The 22,355-nt window shown below is 35.5% G+C and overlaps 1 pseudogene; it reads right to left on the reverse strand.

Annotated features, from left to right (window-relative positions):
* Nucleotides 1-22,355, reverse strand: part of LOC107311933 (uncharacterized) — a 158,398-nt pseudogene that overhangs the window by 19,407 nt on the left and 116,636 nt on the right.

Raw genomic sequence — 22,355 nt, forward strand, 5'->3', positions numbered from 1 at the left:
CAGCAGAAGTCTGTTAATAAAGATTTGACTTCCGTTTTCTGCTCTGCTATAGCCTTGCTGGAAGACCAATGAAATATTTCCAACTTCTCAGTTTTTTTAACTTTACAATGTGCAAAAGTGATACAGTAGAAGAAAATCGAATTGTGATATTCAGTTAGTACATGAAGTAACTGGACATTCACAGATAATCAGAATTGTGCATTTGCAGAGTAATTATTTTCCACTCAAAAGTACACATCAATATTCAAAGGAAATACAAGATTACTTTTTTTCTTCTTTTGCAAGGAACATATTCATATTTTAAAACAAATTCTATCTCACAGCAGTCTTCTGTTTATCTCTATCTTCTTGCTGATTAAAACCTGAAAAGTACTGCTTTGCTTTAATAAAGTGAAAAATATAGGGTTAAGACTACACTGAAAATAATAATTTAAAAGGCATGCTATTTATATGTCACTGATAAATCTTGGTTTTGTTTTCCTTGGGGTAAAGGAAACCCTTCCCTTACATCATACATAGCAAACAAAGAGCAAATATTCAAATGAATCTTGCATTCAACAAGTCAACTATTTTATGTTTTTAATTTAGAAGTTAACAAATTTCAAACTATTTTAAAGGTTACAACCACACCATAAAATAGACATTGCACACCACAGCAGTGTTACTGCTCATTTATAAATTATTTTCTGGAATTCACATTAAAAACCACATTACTGAGACACTCTTTAGCCCTCTGGTGTTACATTTTAAGGTAGCACGTGACAAATATGAATATTCTTAAGGAAGAAAATCTCTGAATGTGTAGAGCTCAGCTTTGCTCACTGGGAGATTACAGTGGCTTTTATATCTGTTACAAATGTGCAGTTACACTGAGGACTTCATAAGTGGAATATCACGCTAAAATTTTCCACTAGACTGTAACATTCTTTCTTTGTTTCTGTCTTGCATGCTTTCTTCTTTTGTCTTTTTTTTTTCTTTTTTTTTTTCCCCTCCCTCCATTTAGCTATTGCTGGCTTACCAGAGATCTTGAACTTGAGAAAGGTTAGACATCACAATGCTGGAGCAGTTTGTGAGCATCAGCAGATTTAGCTTGTAATTTCATTGATCTATGTGGGCTTGCTGTTTGCAAACCAGCTGCTGCACTGTTTCCCCACAGCTACTGATCTGAGTAGCATTGATTTTTTCCCTTACATTAACATAGCATTACTTCTTTAATGGGCAATAAATGACTGGATGTAAATACAAACAGGGCTGCAACAACAAAGGAGAAAAAAAGACATTATTTATTTTTTGTTTAAAGAACTCTATTAATATTTTCCACAAAAATTAAAAGCATAAGTTATTGATCAAGATAAATGCTATTTTAGTGTGCACACATTTATTTAAACAGGAAATCTTTTTTTCCTACTGTGTTTATTCATAGTCCAAAATGTTGCATCTTACAGATACTTCAATTTTGCCTTAATATAAATGGTGAATTAGATTATTTTTACTAAGAATTATAGAAATATGAAAGATTTTCTTCTCTCTGCTTACACTAAAGCTAGATAGAGCCACATGAGATCTGTAAGAGATATCCTCTGTTATCTCTGTTTGTTTGTTTGTTGTCATTAAAAAAACTTGAATGGATTTTGGTTTCAACAGAATGGATATGTCTACTGCAGGATAGCATGAATTGTCTTCCATATAAGGCACAAAATATGCTTAGTATATTCCCAGGGAAGTGGTGAGATCATAGTCCCTGAAGGCGTTTAAGGAAAGGGTAGGTGGGAAAGGCTTGGTGTAGTACTTAGGGACATGTTGTAGTGGGGAATATTTGTGGCAGCTGAATGATTAGACTGGATGATCTTAGAGGTCTTTTCCAACCTTAGTGATATAGTGATTCTATTCTATGATTGCATAAAGTCATGTTATCAGCACGTGCTACTTTATTCCTACAGTGGAAAATGTTTGAATTATTCCAACAGTCAAAATTCAATACAGGAATAAAGGAAGAGAAGTAAAAAAGAAAAAGAAAAAAGCCAAGCCACAAACCCCAACAGCTGAGTCATTTAACAATGAACTCGATTGTGCAAATGTTCACAAACCTTTCTAACACTAGTCTCCAGTTTGCAGAGATTTCAGTAGCTTAAAGAGATGCAAAATCAAATGATTCAAACTTAGCTTCTACAGACACTTCATGAGGGGAAGGTAAGATTGAGAATGCCAAGAATTAACAGGCAAGGTACTCCTGAGAAGAAATGCAGTGGTGGGCTACAGTCTTCCAGGCTGCAGAATACCATGGACTGTAATGCCAGTGATCTCCTTAATGCCAGTACCTCATTAAAGCTCCAAAACCTAAAAGGAAAAGGAGTTCTCTGTGACAATTTATGAAGGAGTACTTCTTGTGAAGAACAGCTTCTTCTAGCCATGGATTTTTGTTAGCCTATGGAAAATATTCAATGAAATGGCAGATAGGAATTCCTCATTCTTAAGCAACCCTCTTTTTCCTACAACTAAAAAAGGGAAATAATTTCATACAGGTGCTGTAGAGGTACCTATAGGAGACTTGCAGGAAAATTATTCCCACTAAAAGAACCTGCCACCTAATACCATGCTGGAGTCAAAACAATAACCCATAAAATGGTTACCAAAATTTATGCAGATCCAAGACAAAATGTACTTGGTGTCAGTCTTACCAATCTTCCCTCATTTCACCGTCCTTTGGCTAGCCAATATTTAATGTACATTTTAGCTAAGACAATGTCCAAATCATTAAAAATTTTGTTAACTGACACTGGCTCCAATTTGAACTTACAGAGCATCCTACTAATAACCTCTTTACAATCCTAAGAATTTCCATGTACACTTTTCACCACTATTTATTCAGTTTTTAATCCACTATGAGATTTTGCCCCTTACCTCATATTTTGTTTGTTTGTTTGTTTGTTTGTTTTGTTTTTTCTCCTAATAGTCTTTTATGAAGAACTTTACTGAGGGTTTTTGAAACTACAAATAAATTGTGTCCATAGGTCAACTTTATTTACTATTTTATTAACTTTTTCAAAGCACTTCAGCAAGTTAGGGGAAATACATCCCATTTACTGATATTGTGAAGCTTTAACCCTATTAGCTTATACTTAATCATTTATTGAGCTATTATATCCTTAATTATATTCTTCATCTGTTTCCCCAGAAACAAGGTGTAGTTCACTGGTCGTAATTCCCAATTCTATTTTGAGCCTGTCTTAAAGCAGTCATCATATTAAAACTTTCTCCAACCACCACTGGTCTTTATCATATCTTCTAGCAAGTGCTTCCTCTGATTCATATTTCATTCTGGTGGCTGTTACCTACTTCTAGTGATTTTCCACTTTTCCACGAGTTTATCAAATTACTCAGTATTTGCCATGACTGCCACCCTTGATAGTGCTACTCATCTGTTGTGGTTTGATCTGGCAGCTACCAAAGTACCACACAGTCATTCACGCAATCCCCTCCACTTCCCAGTGGGATGAGGGAGAGAATGAGGAAAAAAAATACAAAAAGTAGAACTTGTGGGTCAAGATGAAGTTTACTAAAATAGAGGAAAGAGAGAGGGAAAAAAAAGATAAAAGTTATGACAGTTATTTTGGTGTATATATGTAATAAGAGATGCACATGTAAACACTCACCACCCACTGACTGATGCTAGTCCCCGAGCAGTAGAAGAAAACCTTCAGAACTCCCCCCTTTTTCAGACTTTCCTTCCACATGCTGTCATAAGGCATGAACTATCCCTTTGGCCAGTTTAGGTCATCTGTTCTGGGTCTGTACCCTCCTGGGTCTTAGTGGTCCACCAGGACCTCTTGTTGGCAAAAGCAGAGAAAACTGAATTATCCTTGGTTCTGCACAACACTGCTCAGCAACAACTGGAAACATCAATGTGTTATCAGCATTGTTTTTCAACCAAAACATCACATCACACCAGGTGCTACGGAGAAAAATAACCATCTCATCTGAAAATAAGACATCATCAATTTGTGTTCTGAGCTTCAGTTGCCATCTAGCAGAAAGAACAAAGTAAAAAAGTCTATTCAGTTCTATCAAACTCTTTTTGTCTGTGGTGAATTTCAATCATGGTTAACTATGGTTTTAAATTGATATATTTTCTTTTTAATTATTTTGCCCCTACACATCCTCAGCTGAGCAAGCGTTCACTCCAAAGTTATTAAATCTATTTGGCAGATTTTGTGGCTTTGGATTTTTTTTTTTAGTTGATAGATGTGGCCCATCAACCTCAATGAATTATTTGTTATCTTCACTCTAAACACTGTTCCTGGAGAAAAAGTGGGAAGGAAGATTCAAATCCTTCCACCATACATTAATAACCAGTCAGGCACACTAGCAATATCTAACAACAGGAACTGTTAAAGCCGGCTTTCACAGTAATCTGGCAAACAACAGATAGAAAAAGGATGTGCTTATGTGAAAAGGTATTGTTTTTGTATTCTGGGACTGTAGTAGTGTTCTTCATCTGTGTTTAAAGTACACAAGTCTTAATGATTAGGAAATATTGTTGAACACGATTTTTAGTGAAAAAGCATTGAAAATTCCCACTGAAATGTGTACGTGGCTAAGCAAAGGTCAGCAAGCTGTTGAGTAAACCTGAAATGCTCACAGTAGAGAATTAGAAACTCTGAATTTCAGCATTCGCTGAAGTCGATGGACTTTCCTTTGGAATGTGAGTCTTTAATACTTGGGTCTGAATTTGAATGGATGAGAAAATTGAAATGGAACTTCATCTGAAAACTATGATTTTGATTGCAAGTCATATAAAGCTCCCACGTATGAAGGCTTAGATTTTGAACAAGGCCATGTTTCCACAACAAAAACTCACATTATGTTAGCTTCAGCTAGGTTTGAATTTCACTACAAAACTATCACATAGCTCTAACTGTAAGTAAGAAGGTAGATTACTACTGGCTTTGTTTTCCCTTCAAATAAAAGTTCCAGTTTCATCTGTGTTTGGAGGCTCTATGTGCTGCACTGCTAAGCGTAAGATTTCTGACTAAATTATACTTCTATTGGCTTTAACAAATTAAAACAGAACATGTTTTAAAGCATGTGTTTAATATTAAATCATTTTTGCTTCAGGGAAATTCTAGTAAACATTAACTGTCAAAAAATGTAATGAAACAAAGTTAAAATAATAGAAAGTAGTCTGCAACAACAGCTTTTCTTTTCAGGTTAACAGAAGTTCAGCTCTGCATCTCCTAACTACTCCTTTACTGAGAGCAGAAAGGTTGAGGAAGGAAAAGTCAAGTACACAAATATATACTGTTGAATAATATATGGAAATTATCGTTGTTTACATTCTTTACTTGCTTACTTTTAAGTACACTTCAATGAATGAAAGAAAAAGGCAAACAAATTAATACACAAATATGTTTATTGTTGTAGCAAATACCTTTTCATTTTGAATTTCCTAAATATAACTACTTTTTTTCATAAGATCTTGGAAAATATAAGAGTATCATTTGAGAGTTCTCAATTGGTGTAACATCTAACGCATGCATTATGTCAGAAAGAAACCGATATGAAGAAATTAAACTGCATCAGAAATATTGACAGACCTATAGATTGAATTACACAAATGTGAGATACATACAGACTTGGAGCAGTTCTGATTAGGGATCAATGTCAAATGAATTTCAAAATTATTTTTGCTTCTTTTGTCTTGTTTTATTTTAGAATTTAATTTCAATTAGAAGTATGAAATAAAATCAGTATTTGTTATTTTCATTTACGAATGAAATGAAGTCTCACTAGTAAAAGAAGATTTTAACTTAAATCTTCCTTCTTTTTTTTTTTTTTTTTTTTTTTTTTTAGCCCAAGCACCACTGTATTTATCTTTACTAAAATACAAATTACTCAAAAGCAAGAAGTATAACTGGAGATTTGAAAGTTTCCACCTATTAATGTCACAAGTAGTTGATATACACAGGCTGTGCAATGAGGTTGTATTGCCCCCTATAGTCACTGTGTGTCAGCTGGAATGGGAGGGGAAATGGAAGGGGAAGAGTGAGAGAAATTATTTGCAAAAAGTACTGCACATTTGGTTTGATTCATTCTTTTTAAAGGGTGTGGTGGAGAACAGTGGACACATCTATCCTGACCATAATGTTCAAGAATTTTTGTTTGTTACTGTCCGTGCAGGTCTGAATAAAATAAAATGTACTTTCACATGTAGATCAGAAGATTTCTGCTGCCTATTTTGTCTGGTTGTGTTTGGTGTGTATTTGTCAATTGCTGGTACATGGTGGTGTACCAAAGATGGAAGTGTATCTGCCTTGCATGTTCAGTTGCAGATGAGTGGGCTTGATCCACTAGCAAAGGGCACAAGAGCCTGCCTTCTCTTTTTCTCCCAATGGGCATATCTTTGGAGGCTGTGCATAACAAGGATATTTTTCTCCAGGGCATATGAGTATAAAAGAAGTGCTAGAACTGTGAAATACATACACCAACTTCTTGTTGGAGCAGCTCCAGGACAGGGGCTACAAAGACAGAAAGAGGTTCCTCATCAGCAATAGGATCAAAAAATCATGCTACACATAGCCATGCTCAACAGCAGCCTCTAGACCTAGGAGACATAAGATGTTTTCCAGATCCTTTCAGAGTAATATGCCACTTTTAACAGTCAGCACAAGAACACAGCTACATACCAGGACTTGGACTTTACCAGTGAAGATCATCTTTCTTCACTTTGCTACCAAATCAAAAAGTGTTAGCTGATCATTAAAGCACTTTATTGAATCTCAACTCAGCAGCTGTCCTATCCTAATACTTTTCTCTGATGAACATAATTATGCACAACATTCTGTATGCCATTTAATAGGTTGCAAACACAATATAATAAGTGTCTTAAAAATCTTAAAAATGCTTAATGAACTACTGACATTACTGTGCTACAAAACTTCATTCAAATGACAAATAATGAACTCAATAAATCAGACCTTGTAGGGTGTAATACTCCAACTACTGTTCATGTAATTTCTGGAGAAAGCTTTTCTACTTTCATAATCACAAGGACAATTTCAGATAGCTGAAATTCACGCTACTTCTCAGAGGTGACAGTTTCATTTCTGAGCCACCTACCTCTCATCCTTGCACAAACGTGTTTGTAGTTGCATTATAAGCAAACTGCTTGGAGAACTTCAGCAGCCAAAAACATTTTCTTTTACCTTATCATATTATTTTTAACTGGGATCTGTTGTCAAGGTTCACCATGTTTGTACTTGCACAAGGGATAGGAGAAACAGAAATAACAATAGGTTATGGAATTCTATGACAGTGATGACTTATGCTAGTTAAAAGCTTCGTGTAGCAGTGGTTTCAGAAACATAAATTGTCCTTAAAATGCCGTTCTATTTCACTTGGTCTGAGAAAGAGCATAGTCAGTTTTCCTATCTGCATGCCTTCGCAAATCTCTGTCCAGACAGAAAAGACAGTCTTGCAAAGTGAAGCTGAACAATTTGTTTTGTTTTCATGAGTATACGGCCAGATACAGTCACATATCAAATCATTATTTTACTATGATGACTAGAAACTCAATAATGACTAAGCTACTGATGAAATGTGATTGCTGCTTACCCAGCAGATCGATACTGTCTCACTGCCTCCTGATGTAGAGGGTCTGTACCTTGAGAATATTCAACCATTTATCTTACCCTTTACTGTAAGCTCTTTGAAGAGTTAGTTTTTGTTCTGTTATCCTTGTAGATAGTATGAGACCTGCAGCTTCACCCGAAAACTGAACACAGTATTAAAGATACAGCCTTAGCGGAGCTGAGTACAGAGGTATGACCACTTCCCTGCTCCATCTTGAAACACTATTTCTGATATAGGACAGCATGGCCTTCTTGCCCACCTGGGCACACTTCTGGTTCATGTTCAGGCGAGCATCAAATAAATACCCAGGTTCATTTCTTCCATACAGTCTTTCAACCACTATGCCCTAAGCCTGTAGCATTGCCTGGTGTTGTGGTCAAAGTGCATGACCTGGCACTTGGTCTTGTTGAACTTCACCCCACTGGCCTGAGTGTAGAGATCCAGCCTATTCAAATCTCTCTGTAGGGCCTTCCTACCCCAAGCAGATTGTCAGTTCCTCCCAACTTGGTGTCATCTGTAAACTTACTGAGGGTACACTTAATGCTCTCATCCACATCATCAATAAAGATATTAGACAGGACAGGTCTCAGTGCGGATCCCTGGGTAACATCACTTTCCTTACTTATGTGCTTGAACTCAAATACATACATTACGTTATTTCACTGCATAATGGACAATACTTTAAGGATTATCATTTCATGTTCATTGCTTAATATTTTAGCAGAATTCCATCAAATAGTTGCCTTCAACCAGCAAAATTTGGTTGTGTCCAAAGAACATATGTGAAGCATGTACTGATACTCATGAAACTAGGGGATTTTCATCATTTGGGACATACTATACCTTTGTACCAAAGAACCAAATATCTCCATATGACAAAAATCTAACCCCATAAGCCAGATTTCAGCAGTACTGCACTGCCTAAATTGTGACATATTTGGAGAAGCAACATTTCTGAATACCAAATAGACAGAGAAGAGCCACTAAATCTTATGAATTATCCTTGCAGAGCAGACAGAACATTTGTTTTCAAGGACAAATGAGAAAGATCCCCTGACCTGTGTGGTAAACATGTTAATACATTTATCCATCTGTGGAATGTAAAAGACAAAGTCAACACAGAAAGAAATGAACCTGTAGAACAAGTCCACCAACCTACCAAAATTGTTATGCCATCTATTTTCCTGGTATTTTGTATGTTTCTGTAGGGCATACACAACGAAAAACTAGTCTTTAATTAAAATTTGAGTTACTTTTGAACTAGAGATTGCAATATTAAGTATATGTACATTTTTTTAAAAACCTTTACTTGATTATGTTTTACTTTCTTTTTTTTTTTTCATATTTCTTTAGTCACCTCATTGCTAATGCAATAGAAAGAATAAAATAAATCAGAGCTAAATCTGAAGAGAACTGCTTCTATACTTCCCCCTGGCCTTCATATGGCAGCATACTCAAAATGCCATGATTCTCTCTAAAAATAGCATTTTGTTATAGATGTCAACACTAACATTTAGATGATAATAATTCAGAAGATAAACGAGGTGGTTAATCAGTGTCTTCTGAATATTTCAGAGATGTAACATACAACTTTTGTTTCGATCTCAGGTGGGTTATTGAAGCCCAGCTCTTTGATTATTCAAAAGAAGGCAAATAAGCTACTACAGGAGAAGACCAGAGAATTAATTCTGACTGAAAATGACAAGTTTAAACTCTCTATTTGTGCAAGAGGGCTCAAAAATGAATGTAAATCCATCCTAAAGGCTTTTACATTTGCAAAATATTTTTAAAAGATCATGCTGGGACTCAGAGAATCACAAATTCTCTTAGTTTTCTCTTGACTTATGGGGAAGAACAAGTGACTTGGCTACTTTACAGCACACTGTCCATGTTGCATTTCATCAGTCTCATCACAGGGAAGAAAAATTTCTGACATTCCCTGCTAGACTTTGTTGTTTCCTTTTTTTTGAACTTCCTGCAGTCACAGTGACTAGAGGCAGATGCAACTTTTCCATTCCTCCCACTATGGTGCTGCAAAATCCAAGACAGACCATGAGAGACAACTCTAACCTGCCTTGTAAAGACAGAGGTATGTGGATGATTCCAGTCTACATACATTAGTTATGTAATTGTTAGATAATTAGAAAAAGAAATATATTTTCAACATTTATATCTCTGATGACTGTAGAATGGCAGAATCTTGCAACAAAGACTCTCAAGGTTAATCACTTTGCTTTTTTATATCTCTACACAGGCAGCTCAATTTCTTTTATATCTATGTCATCTTTATTTCTATTAATATTCCCTTATGATAAGTACACTACTTCAAGCTGCTGAACTGGTTTTCAAGAGGAGTGTTGGTTCGCATGAATTGTAACTCCTCGTAAATTTTTTCAAATAATGGCCAGATTAAATTCCATCCCTTGTTTTGGAACACTGGGAAGTAAACTAAAATGGAAGAAACTAAACTAGCAGAAATAATCATACTGTTTTCAAAAAGGCTATTGAAAAGTACTTTGTCACCTCTGTTTTATGACAGGTATATGTGTCTCTTCAGTAGGTGAAAGACACCAGTGGAGTGCTATGCAGAAGCTTTTTTTCCATGTAAAAACAGAAAATTAACCTATCTGAATCTCCACTACTCTTTACTAAGAAGAGACTTATTTTCCTTTTTGTTTTGCCATTTCATTCTGTTTTCCTTTTATCTCCTTCCCTTTCTCACTTCGATAATCTGAGTTCCCACTATTTCATCTCCAAGTACACGAAATATCACACTATATATTTTGATCTAATGAAGAAATTAATACAGAAATATTTTAATATTTCAACATGTATCCATAACAATGGGGTATCACCACATAACTATATTATGAAACGTATCCATGCCCTGCAAGCCAGCCTTGCTAGTCATTTTATTGTTTACCTCTCTCACCTGTTGTGTTTCATTTAGTTTGATACCATGATTCTGTATAACACTAGAAACTCAGGATTGTGGCATTGTTAAAATGCCACTGCTGTTGGTCAGGTAGTAATGAGCAGTGAATGCAGTTCCCCACCAAATTCAGACTACTGCTTTAAAAGCAGTCCTCTAAAAATAAGTAGTGTTTAGAGATGTATGTTTACACTGTGTACCCAAAAAGGAAATACATAGATCACCCTGAAATCTATCATCATTTTGCATGTACATAGATTGTTCTGAGAGTAATGCCGCCTATTTATTTCCATAGAAACTACAACAGATAGGAAAAGCACAATAACACTATTTGATAAATTCTCACCTACAAAACAGTGTTTTTCAACATAGTCATTACGACTACTGATGTTTTTATTTTGCTGGTAAGGGACAAGAGCCTGCATGCCACACTCAAAAAACCTGCTCCAGAGGAGGTGACCCACTGTTGCTGTATTTACTATCAAAACACACCAACCACCACCTCTCTGCATTCACATCCACATTTTGGTCTACAGAAAAGTTTTCAGCAAGTGTAGATGAATGCCAATGGTGCAATTTTCAGCATGGAAGAATTCAAGGACACACCTTTGCTTCCTACCCACATCAGTGTCAGATGCCATTTTGCCAAATGGCCCCTCTGCTGCTGTCTGTCACACAAAAACAAAATGTAATGGAATACTGGCAGGAAGGTTTATCTTCTGCTGCCATACTACTGACATTTGCCTCTGACATCACGAGGCAAGATCATGAAATAGGAGACATTACTTTCAGAGAAAATCTCAGAGCATTTCTTCATATTTCTAAGGAACCATATCTTTCTTTGAGTAGATCATGCCAGTCTCTTTTGTGTGGGCCAATAGGAGTCATTAAACACCAGTGGGCCTCTGAGTCCTCTTCAGAGATGATGACACTGTAGGCTTCATCAAGGAATTCATTTTCCTTCTGTAGTAGATCTGCAGGACAAGGGAGGTAAATGAACTATGAAAAATATAATCACTGCTTTTACTGTTGCTTTTTTCATCATAAAAATTCCATTTATTTAAATTCCACTATGGTTTCTGAAAGCATAAATATATACTTATATACTTTTGTTACGTTTTGCCATCCTCCTTGTAAAAAAAAATAAAAATAAAAATAGTATAAGATATTCTCCATGATAAATATTACACAAGATGGGAGTAGAAATTCTGGGACTAGGTTAGTAGTTAAAAAAGTAAATTATCTAAAAAAGCTCCTCAGAAATGATGGGAAAATATTTCACAAGTATCTGTGGGGATTATAGTCTAATCCATTTTCAGAATTGACTTGAGAACTAAGGTTAAGATTTTCAGAAGTACCCTGGCATTTAACTCACATTTTAATGTAAGAGAGTTAGACCCCAAAACACCTATGAGGATCTAGAATTTAGGATGAAAAGCCTTACTGAAAGTCAGGGGGATTTGGGTTATCAAAGGCCAGAATTTTTTTAAAGAATTTAGGAATGTAGAAACAGAGGTAGATGCCTAGCTGATTTTTTTTAAGAGTAGAATGAAGAGATTAGTGTGATCTTAGAAAGTGCTAGATACACTTCTGCATTTAAATATCTCTCAAAATCTTTACTAGAATTGTTTTTGAAAGTGCAGCTTTATCATCTGAGTGACTTGCTCTTAATTCTTGACCTCACAAAGACTGCCATAGATTTATTTCACTCAAATAATTTTGTCTTATGATTCTGATGGAAGCAGACAGGATTAGATGGCATAATCTTATTTTAACATAGTTTACTTGATATTTGGATCAGAAAAAAATCATAAACAATAATAAATGACTAAGAGCTGAAAATAACAGGTTTGTTTTGCCATAATCGTATTTGAGAGAGCTCTTCTAGACTCTGAGCATGTTCAGCTTCAAAAGTTCATCCTGTAAATGCTAAGCAGCCCATAACACAAGCTCATCTGTATGAAGTCATATTGTTACCAGTGCTAGAATGAATAATTTACTTTCACTGCATTTATCACAGTTGGGAAGAAGATGAGGGTTAGAATGGAAAAAAGAAAGTTGCAACACGTTGTGAACTTGGCAAAATGTAGTTTTGGATTTTGATTTCTGAGGATGGAGAATTTCTGTCTGATTGCACACCTCATGAATATCTGCAGCTCAGTTGTTTTTAGCCTCTAGTATTTTTTTATTCTCATTTTTTAATTCCCTAGTATAATTATCTTTTAAGTAACAGTTCTCAGTATTCAGCCTTTAAAATGAATCCACTCTTTGGTACTGAAAATATAAGTTCCTTCCTGAGTCATATTTGATTTTTTTTTTTTCCCTGTGATAACTGGCTTCTGAACACACTGGCCAATGGTAAGCTTTGTCACGAGATACTGAGATATAAAGAACAACAGGTTACCTCATAATCTCTTCTTGTTAATGCCTGTTCTGGAGAGCACCTGCTGTCTTTAAAAGGGATTTAAGTGACCCAAGATTAAGAAGTCTCCCTACAACAATTACTGTTCTTATCAATGAAGAATACTCATACTAATGTGATATCTTTCTGATGGTTTCAAATTCACAGACTTAGAGAGAGATAAGAGTCAAAGAACCATACGGTATGCAATTATAAGACATCAAACTGGTCCAATAAGGTTTCATTTTGGGGAATATTAACACTATCAGACTAATGGATTTCTGTCTGCAAAGCACCTATTTGGAAGAAATAACTACAGATTTCAGTTAAAGAAATTTTAAAGTGCAAAAATGCTTACAATAACATTTCCGGTTCATCCTTAATTCATGAATGATTTAATGAATGTCAAGGAGGTAAATTAATTAACTATGTAACACTGACAATTTCTCAGAGATGGTATTAAAACTCATAAATACTATCATTCATATCAAAGAATCACAGAATTGCAAGCATTGGAAGGGACCTCAAGGGATCATGTCTAATCCCCCTGCTAAAGCCGATGCCCTGCAATAGGTTGCACAGTTAGGGAACCAGACAAGTCTTGAATATCTCCACAGAAGGAGACTCCACAACCTCTCTGGGTAATCCGTTCCAGTTCTTCGAAGCCGTTACCTTAAAGAAGTTCTTATGCATGTTTGCATGGAACTCTCTATGTTCAAATCTTAGGCCAAATATGTCTTGTTATCTCTTTGATTTAAGGAATACAAATAAATAGATTTAAAGTCTCCTATAAACAAAAGATCTGCTATCATGACAACCATCAGAGTTTCTCTTAAATCACTTCTCAAAACACTTTTCAAAGCCTGCTTAACCACTGAGCTCCCATTCCTGTTACTTTCATTGATGGTATTTGTGCAATGCAGGCTTTCTGAAATATTGTCAAAATTCACCAATATTTTGAAAATTTAATTGAAAAGCTGAAATTACATACAAATGGTACTCACTGACTCTGGCCATCCTTTCTTCTTTTTAACAGTCTGAGCAAAAATACTATAACATGAACTGTAATTTTATTTCTTCTCTTCCTCCATCCCCATCAACTCAGAATCATTTAGAAGACATCTTCAAGAAGTACAGGTAATATATTGCAAAGCTAAATAACAGACATTAGTAACTAAACTTCTGATTTAGTCATCCTTCATATTAAATGAGAAGGTGAGCCTTCTTGGACCGTCCTTGTCCAGTCTGAAAAAATTTTGAGATCTCCAGATGGCCAACCATCTAGATAATTTCAGTGATGTGTGCACCATCTAACTCATTTAAATGCCAGCTAAACTAAAATTGAACTGATTTAATTTTATTTAAACAAACAAACAAACAGAATATATAAAATGGATAGAATAGAAAAGTTGAGTTGGAAAAGACCTACAAAGATCATCCAGTCCAATTGCCTGACATCTTCAGGGCTAACCAATGGTCAGCATGCCTTAATGAGGGCGCTGGTCAAATGTCTCTCATTTCTGAAGGTATGGGGCATTATCCACCTTGCTAGAAAGCCTGTTCTGTAATTTGACTCCCCACACTGAAAATAATTTTTTTCCTAATATCCAGTCTGATCCTTCTCTGTTTCAGATCTACGTCTGTTCTTAAGAACACTGCCATCAGTTCCTAGGTAGCAGAGCCTGGTATCTTCTTTAGCCACCCCTTCGGAGAGAGTTGCTGTGAGGAGTGAGATCACCCCTAGATGTTTTCTCCAGGCTAGATGAAGCTCTCAGCATCTTCCCATAGCACATGCCTTGCAGCCCTCCTCTGGATGTTTTCATTGACCTTAACATTCTTCTTATATTTCAGAGCAAGTCAAGGCAAGGCAGCAACAACACTAAATATAGTGGGAGAATCATCTATTGACTAGATGGCTAAGCTGAATTTAGGGAATACCACAGCGCAGTTTCCCCTTTCGGTGCCAGAGCACACTACTGGCTCATGTTGAGCCTATTGTCAATCAGCACCCCAAGTTCCTTTCTGCTCAGAGGCTCTCCAGCCACACATCTCCCAAAAACTAGTGAATCTCACAGATTGGTTAGAAACAAAAATTAATAATTTTAAATCAGATGCAAATTGTACGTTTGCCAGAAGGAAAAAGTAACAGAAGGCAACTGTAACAGTGAATGGATAATTTAAAGGGTAATTGAAGACTGTCATCCTGGATACTAGGTGATGGAAAGCCAAGATGTCAATTTGATGCAGCTGAGGAAAGTTCTGACTATCCCAAGCTGAAAAGGTGAAATTATTATCTGAGGTCATTTCACATTTTCTTGGCTATGTTTAGGATTCCTCCAGTGGAAAAGAATAAGTTCACTGTGTATAAGCTCTATTTATAAATTCATTAGAATATTTTCCTTTTTGTGCCAATAGCAAAACTTGAAGGAGAATCCCATTGTATCTTTAGACTACATTATGCACAGCTTTCTTCCTGTCTGTAGAACACCTGAAAGTCATTGATCGTATCCACAGTGGTAGAAAAAAACGTACAAAAAACCCAACCAAATTAATTAATAAGTATGTTGTGACATGTTGCCCAAGCAAAGAAGATTAAGCACTAACTTTATCGTGTTCAATGTGTCTAATGAATGTTTTCAGCACCACAGAAATGCCATCAGCTACATTGCGAACTTAAGGATATATGGTAATCCACTGTAACAGACATAAGGAGGTTGACTTCTATTTATCAAGATTGGACACAGAAATCCAGACTGCTCCAGTGTTCCACACATCAGTGATTACACAACAAACCACACCAAGCTCCTTCACAGCTTGCTCAGTGTGTTGTGTCACCATGTAGTTAAGAAGCCTTTAATCTTCAGGCTGACAAAGGCAAAATGAGTCTACAGACCAAAATTTCAACTATTTGGATGAAAGCTAATTACTGCCCATTAATCTAGCTACATTCCTGTGAGTAGAAGTGGAAAATCATCACATGCATTGACTGTGAGTAGAAGTGGAAAATCATCACATGCATTGATTTTCCTGTTTCATGCTTTGTGCTATGAACTGCAACCACAAAAATATTAATACAAAAATATAGCTATTTCTGTGTTTCAAAGGGATAAAAGACTGTCAGATAGTCAAAAAAGTCTTGCTGGTCAAGATGTATCCTCCTATATACATGCTTAATTTATTCCTTACTAAATTTCTGTTTACCAGGTTCTCAGATAAGGACATATTCTTACAGTTGTTCTCAATGACAAATGCATTTTTGGATCTGAGCAACAGTCTTTAAAATAGGGCTCTGTGGTACCAAAAATGAGCTAAACTAATGGCCATTAGTGCACAAAGCTTTACGTGCATGTGTCTAACTTTTAAACTCCAATGGGGATGTTGACAATGTGCAAAGTGAAAAACACAACTGAACCTTTGCAGGACTAGCGACTTCAGAGTAGTGTCACTAATACAATTATAATATATTATTAAAAACAAAACAAGACAGAACAACAATAATGATTAACCTATATGAAAACTGATGTTAACTGAGTATAATAGATTAAACAGAAGGAATCAAACACAAGGAGACAAGGAAAAGCATCAATAAACTTGAAGGATACGATTATGTATAGAGTATGGTTTACCAGAAGAGAAACAATGATAAATAAGGAAGGAGATAATGTCCTTCACAATTCAATAATCAGCAGAAAAATATGAATTAATAAAGAAAATGCTATCTCCCAAAAGTTGTATTTGTAATGTACAAGATATATAAGCCAGATTCACACATACATTAAAAAAAAAAGAAAAAAAAAAGAAAGAAAAAAAAAGATAAATCAAAGATTTCAACAATAAAAAGCCTTTTCATAATCAGAGAATGGCATAAGAAATCTTATTAATGAAACAGCTGCAGTGTCTCCTGTCACAATATCCTTTGATGACAAATTATGCTTCAAAGTGAGAGCCAAGTCAGTTGAGATTCTTATTCTGAATTACTCCATAGGAATCCATCTCTCTTTCTCCCCCATCTCTCTCTCACATACCGTCATATGAGTAGACCATGATTAGTTAGTTGAGAGCAAATGAAGTAAAGTCATCCTTCACCACTTCTTTCTTATGTAACAGATTTCTGGTTAATGTAGCTATTGAATATTTATGTACTTATGTAGTTTTTTGGTATTTTTTTTCTCTTTGTAGTTTGGGAAGGGACAAGTATTGCAGCACATTATTTCAGGAAAATTTTTCTTCCTTAAAACTTTTCTTATGTTCTGAATGCTACAACAATGGTTTTTAGCACTTGTCATCATGATTTCTTATTCCATATTCCAAATAGTTTTTTAACAACTCTTTTAAACTCCTCATGCACACACTAAACTTTTTTCATATCCATGCTATTTCTACCCAGTTTCAGTTCTCATTGGTGTACTGGACAAACAGGACTGAAAACAATTTCCAAAAGGACACCGAATGACAAAATAAACTTGTTTGTGCATTATGGGAAATATACCCTACACAACAAGCCTCTTTTACACCACCATTTCCTTTTCCAATCTTCAAAAATACGATTGAAATGAAATTGGCAGCTAGAGCAGTCACATGTTTCTGACACTGAACTAGCAGAAACTGCATTCTAAATTTTTCTGAATGGTTTCAGGTAGCTTACAGATTTCAAAAAGGCTAGATTCACAAGGAAACAAGAAAAAAAAAAAAAACAAAAACAAGAATGCAGTCATGCCTCTCCATAAGGCCACTGTGTGCATACATCACCCAGTGTCAGAAAGAACAGTATTTCTATATGAGGAGACAGCAAAATTGCTAGGACTCTCCAACCACAACTGCTTATCAGAGTCAGGGTTACTCTGAACTCACAGTGGTTTTCAACTTCTTTCCTTAGGCACAGAGTGCCAACACACTCCTATGCTGCTAAGCAGCCAGAGTCCTTGGTCTGGCCCATGAGAGATCCCACTTTTATGTACTCTCTAGATATGACCAGAAGAAGCTTCCTTTTTCTTTATCAAGTTGCATCCTAGCATGTCCTGAGCTTTGATTTTGATGCTGTGGCCAATGGCATTTGAATGGATCCTTGGCTATTCTAAACTACATCCAGTCAGAAAGTAATGCAAATCAGGAAGGAACCTTTAATGAAACAGCTGGTCACAATGGCCATCAATTATTGTTAGCCACAACTAGAATCTAGCTAAGAGTATGCCATCTTAAACTGGTTTCCATCTGATTTAGCCTAGTCCAGTGGCAAAACAACTCTCCTCCCTTATAGCCTATGAGAAATAGGATGCTTTTTGTGGAAGAGAATATATATGCAAAACACCTGTGCTCCTGCTACCATCAGCAGGCTATGGTAGAATATTTTTAAGATACACATAATTCTGGCTTAGTTCCACAAAATGAACGATATAACTGTCTCAATTTAATTACCAACCCATGAAGCAATCTGACAGACTCAGTGCAGTGCTTAGTAAGCATTTTAGCTCAGACAGCTTGAAGATGTATTGTAGCACTGAAATTACAGTACGTAGCATGACTTGTTCTGTCATCCTACTTTGGGAAAGCAGCATTCTTGTCTCTATAATGAGCTGTCTGATATTCACCCATTTCACCTGTAGCAAACAGGAGTAAAACGTAAGTAACCATAAGTTGGCATATTAGTTGAATGCAAGCTAAAATATTCATTTTCTTGGCAGAATGTTTTAGATTCTTTAAACTACCTAGACAAGTGCAATACATAATTTACTTATATTTATATTTTGAAAAACACTTTGTGTTTACTACATTTTAAATAAAATTACAAACAGAAAAAAATAAGAAGAATTATCCTGTTTATTTTTTTCTCCATCTTCCTGCTTGCAAGAAGTATGTTAGGAAAACACCAGCAACTATATCTAGAATAAGGATAAAATACATGCTACTTGTGACCTATTTGTGAGAAAAAGTTTTCTGTTCTTAATTCAAAGAACAAGTAGGAAAAATATTGTGTTGAAAACAATTCAAAAAAAAAACCAAAACAAAACAAAAAGCAAACAAACAAAAACCATCAGAACCCCAATATAGAACATTTTATAAAGCTTATACTAATGCAATTCGATAATGATTTTTTAAATAAATATATTCGTACTTGAAAATATACACTTCACACTATTGCTAGTGAAATGATGTACCTTTATTAAAAACACAAGACAAGTGAACCATCTTGTTTCCAAAACAAGAAAGACTGAAACTTATTTATTCATGTATAATCTTACACAGAAAATTGAGTAGCTTTATTTTGCTTTTAATTATGTCATTATATCAAAATCAGGCTCTGCCACCTTTCCTCTGGCTAAACAATTTTAAGAAGGTGTTTGTAAAAGCAATAAAGTCCAAGCTAAGTTTCAAAACACATCACAAGAATGTTCACACTTATTAATTGGCCTGGCCAGAGTATACAAAAATCAGTGCATTTTCATTGACTTAATTACTGACTTAACCCAACTCTGAGTTAGGCGTCATAGAACACATCCTTCTCTCTGCCATTTCAGAAGACACAAATCATGGAATGCAAAAAAAATAATACTCCAATCTAACCATGCAAACAAACAAAAATAAGCAAACAAAAAAATCCAACCCCATAACTCTCTAAAATAGACTTACCAAAGCAAAGGAACTAAGATCTTTCTTTTGGTTTTCTGCAGTAAAAAGTCCTTCCAGAAAGCACAGATAAAAAAGAAGTTTCAGGCACTATTAGAAGTCATGGAGTCCAGTTCATACAAAAAATGGAACTGTACACTGTAACAATATTAATGTCTATGATTTTTAAATTATTTTAAAATTTAGGCTTAAGATGTGTCAATAACCAACTAAATACCATCAATTCAGTACACGAAGCCATAATGGGATGCACTCGTTCACGTTTGCCCTTCCTTTTTCTGTTCATTGTTTTTGTGTTTGGTCAAGTCAGTTCCATTCCTTGTAATTGCTTGGGAAGAAGGGATCAGATAATCAAACTTGCGCAGGTCATACAAAAGTCCAGTTTTTTAAGGGTATGTACTTAGCAGCTTTCTGAAGATCAAATGCCCCTTAAGATGGCTGAAGTTGATAATTTAAAAGCCAAAAGCCAAAAGAACAGCAACAACAACAAAAAAGGTATACATATTTTTAAGATAAACTATAGTTTTGATGACAAGTATCATGTACAATTAGCACTGTATGGGTGTTATCCATTATTTTGAGTACAAAGCATTTCCCAGATTTATTTTCTTCCCTTTACACTGACAGCACACAATATGCCTCCCTTTCTTTTAAAAATAGAAATGACAGGGGTATAAAAAAATAAAACAAAAAGTACCTCAGGATTTAGATAGCATTTCCCAATCACTATTACTTGAAAGCAAGAGTTTTCACCCTCAAAGAGTCATGATGTCCAAAAGGAAACAATACTCTGAACAAAGATGAAAAATTGTAGATTACTTTCACAGGCTCTCATTCTACAATGGGGAAAATATCCACACTCAAGCTAGGCTTCTTTGAAAAGAATATTTTCCTTTTATACAGAGATAAAAAGCAAAGCTTTCGGGTCAGAGGCTATAGGGGAAAAGAGCTAATGTCTCCCTATGCTTTGATGTTACAAGTAGTCCCTCGTTACAGAAGTGTATTAAAGCCACTAGTAAACTGAGCCAGAATATTTAATAGCCACTCTCAGTATGGGTGGTATACGGATTATTCTGTACATAACACAGCAAGAAAAGATTATGTGCATTGTGAACAATAGACAAACCTTTATTTTAACATGTTAGCATTAAACCATGGCATATCTAAAAGGTAATGCGTGATTTATAGATCCCATAGGAAGACCTCTTTTTATAAACGTATCAGAAACGATAGAGAGCAAACCAGGATTAACTGTTCTTCTCACAGTGAAATGCAGCACACGTAATGGGTTTCATACTGGCATATAATATCTGAAAACAACTAATTTCAGTCGACTGAGTACTAAATACAACTGTGATGATTAACAGCATATGGTGTCTCTGTAGCTTTTGAGGATGAAGCACTGCAGACTGTAGGAACCAGCTGAAAACAACATGCTTTAATTCAGCTGTCTTTCACAAATTCTTAGGAGCAACATCTGAGGGGCCTAATGCTCTAATAGTTAACCCCCCTTTTGGAACACTATCTTAAAATTCAGGAGATGTTAGAATGATGCCTATGAAGCTTATCTTAAAAAATGAATCTAATGCATTAGTCCCTTTTTTGGCTATTTTATGTAGCACCAAGTTGTATAATAGTGTGAGATGTCCTTAGAAAAAACATGGAATTATTTTTAACTTACATTTTATAGATCTACATAAATTGACACTTGCTAGGCATACCTATCTTCAGATTCAATATATTTGTATACCCTCCATCAGACCTCTACATACAAGAAAGCATGATTTCTAACTGGGCTTATGCAATGCAGAAAATTATGTTTGTTTGGATAATAGTGAAAACTAATTGCTGGCTGAGAACAATGTTTTTCTAATTCACAGTAATACTATTTAGCTACCTTGTAGTTTGAGCATTGTTTAGGAGACCGTCAGACACTCTGCAATCTCAGGTGATCAGAAAGCTGAAATGCAATTATTTGATTTTAGAAACGGAGACATATACACTATGGTCACTTCTGTTGTCAAAAAAACCTATGTGTACTTTAGCAACAGCACCAGATTTCAGTCAGAAATGAGCCAATGCAGGAAGAGGAGTGAAGGTTGCGAAGGACTTGCGGTAGGAAGCTTCTGCAGGAAAGATGGAATGGGTTCAGAAGAAACAGAAGAAAATCAGAAAGGCTGGAAACAGAATAGTGAAAAAAAATAGAATTTCAGATGAAAGCTAAGAAAAAAAGAGGAAAAGAAAAAGAAAGCTGTTTGTGAGAGAGGTGGAGAGATATTGATAGAAGACAGTAAGAAAATATAAAATAAGAAATCTTAAATAGAGAGGAGCAAGGAAATCATTCATTGAATGACTGTGCTATAACAGTGCAGAAGCAAATCATTCTCCCTGTGGGTTCATGTACCTGCCACAAAACATCCAAAATGTATTTGAGCTTGATTCTTTCTAAAAGGTTTGCAGATTGAGCTTTATAATTTTTTTGGTTTGTTTGTTTGTGTAATAAATGTATTTAGGATGAATGATTCACTGGAAATCTTGGGGAACACATCATTTTTTTTCTGCATCATTTCTCCTTTGCTAAGATACATTTGAACTGCTAATACTGGCTTCATGTGGCTATGAAATCTACCTTTCTCTTCACTGGAAGAAATATGCCCAAAAGCAGAGCTGTTGGCGGTAAACCCACTCTCCCTCATTCCAGCTGTAAACCCACTGCACTAAAATAAGCTCAGTTTCTGAGATTGCATAAGCTCTTCACTATGTGGACAT

This window comes from Coturnix japonica, chromosome 3 (genome assembly GCF_054131305.1).
Source record: "Coturnix japonica strain WE chromosome 3, WE-NBRP24, whole genome shotgun sequence".
Taxonomy (NCBI): domain Eukaryota; kingdom Metazoa; phylum Chordata; class Aves; order Galliformes; family Phasianidae; genus Coturnix; species Coturnix japonica.